Source organism: Beta vulgaris, chromosome 1 (assembly GCF_026745355.1).
Source record: "Beta vulgaris subsp. vulgaris cultivar EL10 chromosome 1, EL10.2, whole genome shotgun sequence".
NCBI lineage: Eukaryota > Viridiplantae > Streptophyta > Magnoliopsida > Caryophyllales > Amaranthaceae > Beta > Beta vulgaris.
Genome location: NC_079202.1, coordinates 19,279,589 through 19,290,215, shown reverse-complemented (window position 1 = coordinate 19,290,215; position 10,627 = coordinate 19,279,589). Strand labels below are relative to the sequence as shown.

Below are 10,627 nucleotides of genomic sequence, written 5' to 3'. Positions count from 1 at the left end.
TGATAAAGCAGAAAATTGGGTAGCAAGTTATTTGGCTGCTAGGAGGAATGTTGATTGGACTGAATTTGTCATAGATCTTACTGCTAGATTCAGAAATGATGTAGGTGTTAATGTGGTTGAGAAATTTAATAAGTTAACATGGATCTATAGAGTCTTACATAGATGAGTTTGAAAATTTGAGGTCTATAATGTTGCAACAGAATCATTATCTGCCTGATGCTCTTTTGGATAGTTTTATTGGTGGATTGAAGTCTAGCATTAAACAATTTGTATGAGCCTTTAAGCCTACAATAATTTCTGGAGCTGTGGAGTATGCAAGATTACAGGAAGAAAATTTAGAAGCTAATAAACCATCCTTCAAACCTTCTTTTCCTTCCATTCCTAAAGCAAATTCTACTAAACATTTGCCTGCCTTACTACCTACCCCAAACACATACCAAAGATCAAATAACTTTCAAACCAGACCTCAAATAACTCTTACACCTGCTGAAAGAAAGGAAAAACAGCTTTAGGGTTTGTGTTATTTTTGTGACCAACCATATGAGAAGGGTCATAAATGTCAGCTTAAACAAACTCAATTGTTTCTTGTGGAGATTCCTGGTTGTGATGAGGAATTAATGGAGGTTAATGGCAATGATGAGAATGCAATGGAGTTTGATGTTGGGGTAGAACCTCATATTTCTGTGCATGCGTTGAGTGGCAATCACCATTTCCAGACTATGAGGGTAAGTGGGATGTGTGGGTCACATTCTCTACATGTTCTCATTGATTCAGGGTCTACACATAACTTCTTGGATGTTGTTGTAGCAAAATCATTAGGGTTGGAAGTTGAAATAATAGCACCATAAGCCATTACAGTTGTTGATGGGAACCACCTAGCATGCCAGTCCATTTGTAGGAATTTTTCTTGGACTATGCAGGGAGTAAAGTTTCAATCTGATGTACTCCTTATACCCCTAGGAAGCTGTAACATGGTACTAGGCATTCAGTGGCTTAGTCACTTGGGTTTGATTAAATGGGACTTTAGAAAGCTGCAAATGAAGTTTGATCATGGTGGGCATCATATATCTTTAAAAGGCATGCTTCCTAAACAAGTGAGGGCTGCAGGACATAATGCTAGTGATGTCTTGGCTAATGCTATACAGCTTTAGCTCCTGCAACTTATTCCTCCAGAGCAAGATAAGCAGCAGGACTTCACCTTCTTTAGTTGTTCTTCTGAGCAACAGGAGCAACAACCACTTCCTCCAGGTATTGCTCAGTTACTGAGTAAATATGCAATAATTTTTAAAGAACCAACAACATTGCCACCTTCTAGGCCTTTATTTATATGATCATAAAATACCACTGGTATATGGAGCTAACCCAGTGAATATTAGGCCTTATAGATATCCTCTTAAACATAGGGATATTATTGAAAATTTAGTGCAAGAAATGTTGAACCACGGCATCATTAGGGACAACAATAGTCCCTTTGCTTCTCCTGTGGTGTTGGTTGGTAAAAAAGATGGTTCTTGGAGAATGTGTGTGGACTATAGGGATTTGAATCGAAAAACAATTAAGGATAAATTCCCTATCCCAGTTGTGGATGAGCTTATTGATGAACTTGCTGGGTCTACTGTGTTTTGTAAGATTGATCTTAGGGCTGGTTATCATCAGTTGAGGGTGCATAAGGATGATGTGTATAAGACTGCTTTTAAAACACATCATGGGCATTATGAGTTTTTAGTTATGCCATTTGGCTTAACTAATGCTCCTGCATCATTTCAAAGTTGGATGAATCACATTTTCAAATCTTTGTTAAGAAAATGTGTTTTGGTTTTCTTTATAGACATTTTAATTTATAGTCCTACTTTGGATGTCCATCTTCAACATCTAGAAGAAGTTTTTGTTCTTATGACTAAGCACACTTTATTTGCTAAGGAAAGTAAGTGCTCTTTTGCCATGGACAACGTAGAGTATCTAGGGCATTTTATATCAGGCAAGGGTGTTGAAACAGATCCTCAATAGATTACAGCAGTGGTTAATTGGCCAATCCCACAGACAGTTAAAGACTTGAGGAGTTTTTTGGGCTTGGCAGGGTATTATAGAAAGTTTGTGAGGAATTATGCCTGGGTTAGCAAGCCTCTTCATCAATGAAGAAAGGGGAATTTCACTGGAACAATCAGGCTACTGAAGCTTTTGTCAAACTTAAAACTGCTTTAAGTACAGCACCTGTGTTGGCCTTACCTAATTTTTCTGTGCCATTTGAAATTGAGACTGATGCTTCTAAAACTGGAATTGGAGCAGTATTGATGCAGCAAGGACACCCTTTGGCTTTCTTAAGTAGAGCCTTAGGCCCAAAGTGGCAAAAATTATCTGTATATGAAAAAGAATTGTTGGCTGTGGTGACTGCTGTGCAGAAGTGGGAGCAGTACCTATCTGGACAATAATTTGTCATCAGAACAGATCAAAAGAGCCTTAAATGGTTGCTTCAGCAGAAGACTTCAACCCCTTTTCAGCAATTTTGGTTATCCAAACTCATGGGTTTTGATTATGTTATTCACTATAAAAGTGGTTGTGATAATTTGGTGGCTGATGTTTTATCCAGAGTTAGTGGCTCTGAGATTCTTTGTCTTGCATTAACAGTATTAGATTCCAATTTGAACTCTTGGCTTCGAACCAGTTTTGATTTAGATATAAATATCCAGCAACTTGTCACTCATTTATAGCAAGGTATGCAGATTACTGACTTCTCTTTAGTTGATGGCCTGTTGAGAAAGAAGCATAAATTGGTGGTTGGACCAGATGACAGCCTCAAGACTCAGTTGTTACAGTGGTTACATGCCTCTACTCAAGGAGGTCATTCAGGGAGAGATGCCACACTAAAAAGGGTCAAAGCTCTATTCTATTGGAGGGGAATGACCAAATTTGTTACTCACTTTGTGAGAACTTGTGTAGTGTGCCAGGCTAATAAGCATGAAAGTGTTGCTTCTCCGGGGTTATTACAACCTCTTCCCATTCCTCAGGAAGTTTGGATTGATATATCCATGGATTTCATTACAGGGTTACCTAAATCTCATGGTAAAGAAGTCATTATGGTAGTTGTAGATAGACTAAGTAAATATTGACATTTTATGGCACTTAAGCATCCATATACAGCATTGTATGTAGCTCAGTTATACTTGGATTCAGTTTTCAGATTACATGGATGGCCCAGATCCATAGTAAGTGACAGGGACTCTATATTCATCAGCCGATTCTGGCAAGCCCTCTTTACTATTCAGGGTACTTCCTTGCTGTTGTCCTCAGCCTACCATCCGCAAACTGATGGCCAGACTGAGATTGTTAATAAATGTTTAGAAAGCTTCCTAAGGTGTATGTGTGGAGAGACTCCTTAGGAATGGTCTTTATGGCTTTCCCTAGCTGAATGGTGGTACAACACTAACTATCATACTTCAGCAAGGACTACCCCTTATGAGGTGGTTTACAATCAGCCACCACCTGTCCATTTGCCCTATCTTCCTGGAGAAACAAATGTAGAAGCTGTGGACAGGTCCTTACAGAAGAGGGAGGCGATGATCAAACTATTACAATTCCATCTTCAGAGAGCACAGCAAAGATAAAAGAATCAGGCTGACAGACATCGGAGTGAAAGAAGTTTTGCAGTTGGTAATTGGGTTTGGCTTAAGTTGCAGCCTTATAGACAGAGGTCTTTAAGGGTAACTCGTAATGAGAAGTTATCTTCTCGATATTTTGGTCCTTTTCAGATCATTGAGGTGGTTGGACAAGTAGCTTATAAGCTTAAACTACCAGCTAATGTTCCAGTTCATCCAGTTTTCCATGTTTCTCAACTAAAAGCATTTCGAGGTGCTTTGCCTGCAGTAGCTCATATTCCAAGCTGGTTCCATGGCCAATCAAAATCTGCTATAGTTCAACCTATGGCACTTCTGGATAGAAGGGTTGAAAAACGCCATAATACTGCTCAAGTGCAGTATCTTGTTATAACACCCCTGAATTTCGAGTGATTAATTCAATTAAATAATATTAAAATTCTATAGAAAATTCGGCAAAGTTCCGTTTGAAAAATGGACTGCCTAAAATTTAATTTAGGACTCGCGTCCGAATTTTAAACCTGTTTCAACAAATCAACAATCCAAATTCCAAATTTCCAACAACTCCACCCATTCAAATACCAATAAAATTCCGGTATAACTACTCGAAATCCAAACGTGTTATTCCACGATTATTACGAGAGTAATCGCTAAGGAAGAACTACCTGCACCAAAACTAAATTAAAGCTTATTTTAAACTATTACAACCCAGCCGAATACAGATTTAGGTGGATTAATATTTACAACCCTAAGTCTCAAAATATTGATTATATATAAGAAATGCACCAGAACAGAACTACTATAATTATATTTACGCAAAATTAGTGGACGTTGCTCTCCGCCCATACCCCGACTCTAAGCCTTCATGTACCTGCATATATCAAGCATGTAGTATCAGCCAAACAGGCTGAGCAAGATTCAATACTGTAAAGCCAAATACATATGCGGGTAGGATGCATTAATTATATCCTACAAATCATTCACTTTTGCAATCCCAACACTTAAAACATTGTAAACAACTTTTTCTTCATTTCTTTTCCAAACCAAATACTTTTCTATTTTCTCTGCTAAAACCGTTTCTTTCAGAATCTTAGAATCATAAATCTATGGAATGAAACGAACTTTATTTCCCATTGGGCTAGCTAGGCCCTCCGGGTAACTATTAGACAAAGACCCCTAGTGTGCACACCCCACAAACGGTCAAACCGTAGCAGAAGATCTAAGTCTGAGGTACTGATCAACGTACCCCCCAACTATTCTGTAATGTCGAGACGATTCCGACAAAGTTCCAATTCCTTGAGACACCATAAAGGCAATCCCAACCAGTTTAAAAAACATAAAACTATCCATAAATCTTTTCTGTAACTATTTATAATTCAAGGTTTGAAAACAAACTATCCGTATTAGGAGGAACATCCTCCTATTCAAACCAATCTCAACTCAAGAGAGATACATACCTTTATAATCGTTTCTCGAAAATATGAAAATTTTAGTTGGAATCTCACCTTTTGTATACCTTTCTTGTAACTATTAAAGATTTAAGTAAGGAATCTTACCTTTTAAACTATATCAAACCAACTAGCTCAGTCAATACGGCTCCTCAATGAAACCGGAATCTACTATAAATGTGTGTACTTCGTAAGTAAAAGACTTGGATACAACTATCTCTAGTTCACAAAGCCATCAACCTTTATAATTTCACATAAAACATCAAACAAACATATCATGTTCTTTAACCATATAAATGACTTTCATGTTCTAACGTCTAACTCAAACCGTCTAACTAAAACCCTTACCAAATTAATCAAAATCATCTTACTTTATATAAAATCAACATTAAAGAATCATATGTTCATATGGTTATTCAAAAGTTCATTATGAAGCAATTATATGAAAAGTAGAGTTTTAAATCAACTATATAAAATATGAAATTTGAACAGAAACTTAATATGAGCATAACTTTCTCCTACGAAGGCCAAATCAAGCGTTTCTTGAGCCTATCTTGAGTAAAATTTCAATACGAACAACTTTTGTGAAATAGTATTTTTGCTAAAAATGTCTGTAAACTGCCTAAAAATGCAAAATACGAACCTGAACTGGTAATTCTACGAATTACAGCACACTATATTCAATTCACTTGAACATTAACAAGCTTCCTACTATTCTAAACTAACTATTAAACTCATGAATGAACATTCAACTCAATAAATTCCACACCCAAACTCTAAAATCAAAAACCCCAATTCAATTTCAATCTAAAAACCCTAACTTCATAATTTTTAAAAGAAAACTTAAATTAGTTGAGGAATTCATCTTACCCACTAATATAGATGATTGGGGATGAGAAATAACTTGCAAACGCCCCTAATTCGAGCACCAAATGCTCCAAATTACAGCAACAACGACCCCCTTTTCTTCCTTGCACTGCCTACTTCTATGGTGTCACCTCTAGTGGCGGTGTGGTTGTGTCGTCGGCAACGATGGTGGTTGTGATGAAGGAAGAATGTAAAAGATTTTGAGAGAAGAAGATGGTGAAGAGGGTGGAGATGATGAAGAGGTTAAACGGTGGTGAAGCGTTATGAAATGTCGTTCTTCTGTTGTTTTGTTTTTTTTTTCTTTCCGTTTTCTTTTCTTGTTTTATTTTTTTCCCTTTTCCCCTTCTTACATACATGTGAATAAATTTCCTCTTATTACTATTACTAGTTATAATTACTTACTAAACTTGTCCCACTATAAGCATATAAAAATTATTTATAAAATAATTGCTAAAGATAAATGAATTTAATTATTAAATAAACTAAAATATATAATATAGTTAATAAAATAATAATAAACTGTTCCAAAAATCGAGGTGTTACAATCTACCCCCGTTAAAATAAGTTTCGTCCTCGAAACTTGAAACAATTCTTAAACTCGTAGCGGAAATCCTACCACTTACTTTAGCTCATTTACTTTACATGTTTAGCCAACTATCTATTATTAAAGTACGAAAGATAATAACTATATAGTATCAAACTTGCACATAAACTATCTCACTAGCATACTCTCAACATGCCATTAACTTTCAAGTAGAATCAAACACTTAATACAAGTCAAAATTTTCTTTAAATACTAAGAATTGAAATGAAATCATACTAATTCCACCCTCCCTAAAAAAAATTAGTTACGTCCTCGTAACTACAAGCGTACCTATTGAAATAGGTGGGGATATTGAGCTCGCATCGCATCCTCGGATTCCCAACTAAGTTCATCGTCTTGTGGTTCGACCACAATACTTTCACCAGTTTAACTTCTCCATTCCGAGTTGCTCGAACTTTACTATCAAGAATTTTCATAGGGACCTCAACATATGAAAGGTTATCTTCTAGTTGCAATTCATCAGGTGTGAGTACATGCGAGGGGTCACTAATGTAGCGACGAAGTTGAGAAATATGGAAAACGTTGTGAACTCGAGCTATTCTGAGGTAATGCCAATCTATAGGCAACTTCACCTATCCTTTCTAGGATCTCATACGACTCGATGAATTTAGGGCTTAACTTTCCCTTCATCCCGAATCGCATTACTCCCTTTATAGGAGAAACTTTCAAGAGTACTTTCTCACCGACTTCAAACTCTGCATGTCGTCTGTATTTATCAGCATAACTTTTCTGTCTATCTTGTGCCGCTTTCATTTTCTGTTGTATCAGTTTTACTTGTTCTACAATTTCTTGGATCATTTCAGGGCCAAGAACACAAGATTCACCAATATCACTCCAACAAAGAGGACTACGACACTTGCGGCCATACAAGGCTTCATATGGGGCCATTCCTATTGAAGAATGATAGCTATTATTATACGAGAATTCTATCAAGTCCAGTCTATCTTCCCACGAGCCTTGAAATTCTAAGGCACATGCCCTCAACATGTCCTCGAGTGTTTGGATTGTGCGCTCTGTCTACCATCAGTAGCAGGATGAAATGATGTACTCATTTTCAACTGTGTCCCTAAGGCTTCTTGAAGCTTCTGCCAAAAATTAGATAAGAATCTACTATCTCTATCGGACACAATGTCCTTTGGCACACCATGTAAGCGCAAAACATTCTTCCTATATGCATCGGCTAGCTTTTGATGTTTCCATGTATCTTTCATTGGTACGAAATGGGCAGACTTGGTGAGTCGGTCCACAATGACCCAAATCATGTTATTACCATTAGGTGTTCTTGGAAGTCCAGATATAAATCCATAGAAATTGAGTCCCACTTCCACACTGGAATCTCCAAAGGTTGAATCTCGCCTTGAGGTCTCTTGTGCTCAAACTTGACTTTTTGGCAAGTCAAGCACTTGGAAACATACTCGGCGACCTGTTGCTTCATGTGAGGCCACCAAAAGGTGATTTTGAGGTCTTTATACAACTTGTCACCTCCTGGATGTACCAATATGCAGTCAAATGAGCTTCATCTAAGATTTTATTCTTCAGTCAGGTATGTCGGAACACACCACCTATCTTATAACGAAGACTCCCATCTGCATGGATCTTAAAATAAGCATCTTCAGTATCTTGAACCTCCCATCTTTTTCTTCAGAAGTGCATCAGTAGCTTGGTTCTCCTTAATCTCATCGTACACATCTGGTTGCAATGTAAGGGAGTTAAGCTGTGCTCCAACTCGGACAAGTTCGACACCAAAATTCTGAAATTCATCTCTAAGTAACTTCTCGAAAGTGTTGTGTACAATGAGTGAGAAGATTTCCTGCTAAGCGCATCAGCGACAACATTGGCCTTGCCTTCATGGTATTGAATCTCCATATCTAATCCTTAATCAGCTCTAACCATCTTCTTTGTCTCATGTTCAACTCTTTTTGCGTGAAGATATACTTGAGGCTTTTATGATCAGAGTATATTTTGAATGAAGTACCAAGCAAATAGTGACGCCAAATTTTAAGAGCAAAGACTACAGCAGCTAATTCAAGATCATGTGTGGGGTAGTTCGCCTCATGAACTTTTAATTGTCTAGACGCATAAGCTACAACTTTCGTTTCTGCATAAGCACACATCCAAGGCCATTTCTCGAAGCATCTGTATACACCTCGTAGTCTTGATCCCCATTAGGTAAAGTTAAGACTGGAGCTGTAGTAAGACGCTCCTTCAACGTCTGAAAAGCCTTCTCACAATCATCATTCCATTCATACTTGGTGCACTTCTTCATCAAACTTGTCAATGGGCGAGCTATTTTGGAAAAATCTTTCACGAATCTCCTATAGTAGCCGCTAGACCAAGGAAGCTGCGAATTTCAGTCACATTCTTCGGAGTAGACCATTCAGAAACCGCTTGAATTTTAGATGGATCAACTGAAACACCCTCCTTAGAAATGATATGACCCAGAAAAGCCACTTTCTCGAGCCAGAATTCACATTTGGAGAACTTTGCATACAAGTGATTTTCTCTCAGTATTTGCAAAACAGCACGGAGGTGCTCTTCATGTTCACGTTGCATTTGAATAAATCAATATATCATCAATAAACACAACAACGAATTTATCCAAATAAGCTCTGAATACCCTGTTCATTAAATCCATGAACACCGCTGGAGCATTAGTCAAGCCAAAGGGCATAACTGTAAACTCATAGTGTCCATAACGGGTACGAAAAGCTGTCTTTGGGATATCTTTATCTGCAACACGAAGCTGATGGTAACCTGATCTCAAGTCGATCTTAGAGAATACTCCTGCACCGGCCAACTGATCAAACAAGTCATCTATCCTTGGCAATGGATACTTTTTTTCACAGTGACGTTATTGAGTTCTCTGTAGTCAATACATAATCGTAGGGTACCATCCTTCTTCTTCACGAAAAGAACTGGTGCACCCCAAGGTGATACACTAGGTCGAATGTAGCCTTTATCTAGCAACTCTTCTAATTGAGTTTTCAGTTCTCTCATCTCAGCAGGCGCCATTCGATAAGGTGGCTTAGATATAGGTCCCATTCCAGGTACCAAATCGATGTTAAATTCCACATCACGCTTTGGAGGCATATTAAGAATATCATCTGGAAACACATCTTGATACTCATTCACAACTGGGACATCTCCGAGCTGTGGTCTTTCCTTACTATATCATGAATATGGCAAAGGTACATAGGGCATCCCTTCCTTAAATAAGACTTAATGTAAGAGCAGAAATAATCTTCACTGGACGGCGACTATAAAGCACATGAACACCCTTATGACTCTCTATTGTTACTTTTTGTTTCGGACAGTCTATCTTGGCTTTATACTTTTCTAGCCAGTCCATCCCTAGTATTATATCAAAATCTTTCAAAGGAAAAACTATTAGGTCAGCGAATAAGGTAGTTTCACCATAAGCTATAGGGACATCTAAATACATCCTATTACACGTGACACTTAGACCGGAAGGAACAGAAATATCGGCCTCACAAGGTGTGACACTTTCTAAGTTTAACCTTTTTGCAAAAGTTTCAGATATAAATGAATGTGATGCACCTGAATCAAATAGAACGTAGGCAGGTGTAAAATAGATAGAGAAAGTACCGGTCACTGCATTCCCCTGGTTATCTGCATCTGCTTGCTTAAGATGATTAAGGTTGCCCGTGTTCTTTTTCTCAAGACTTCTCTTAGCCTGAGCAGCATTAGCCGTTCCTGCGCTACGTTTGTAGCTGCAGAAGTAGTTGGGCGATTACTAGCTGTACTAGCAGTGGGTGTCCTCAACACCTCATAATTGCGGCCAATCTTAGCATCAGGGTTAGTGAAACACTCATAAGCTCTATGCCCCTCCTTCTTGCAATAATTACACGTCACCTTATTGCCTTCACAATCCCTCCCTGGATGATTGTTTTCACATCTTTTGCAGAAATAACGACGAACAGGTCCTGGGTTGTTTTGAGATTGGATTGGCTCTGGGCTTGGCTACGGGGCTGAAACGAACTCTGAGCACTCCTTGAGGCTTGTTGACTCTGACCTCCTCTATTGAAGTTACCCCTAGACCCCGATTATCAAAGTTTCTGCTCTTGTTTTGACTAAAGTTATTACCCTTATCCCATTGT

The 10,627-nt window shown here is 38.1% G+C and overlaps 1 long non-coding RNA gene across 1 annotated transcript; it reads right to left on the bottom strand.

Annotated features, from left to right (window-relative positions):
- Positions 1–4,137: 4,137 nt before the first annotated feature.
- Positions 4,138–6,276, bottom strand: LOC130590375 (uncharacterized). The gene is made up of 3 exons (XR_008968088.1): positions 5,909–6,276; positions 5,147–5,206; positions 4,138–4,461 (listed from the first exon to the last, which is right to left on the bottom strand). It is a non-coding gene; the product is annotated as an uncharacterized LOC130590375 (long non-coding RNA).
- Between the last annotated feature and the right edge of the window lie 4,351 nt (positions 6,277–10,627).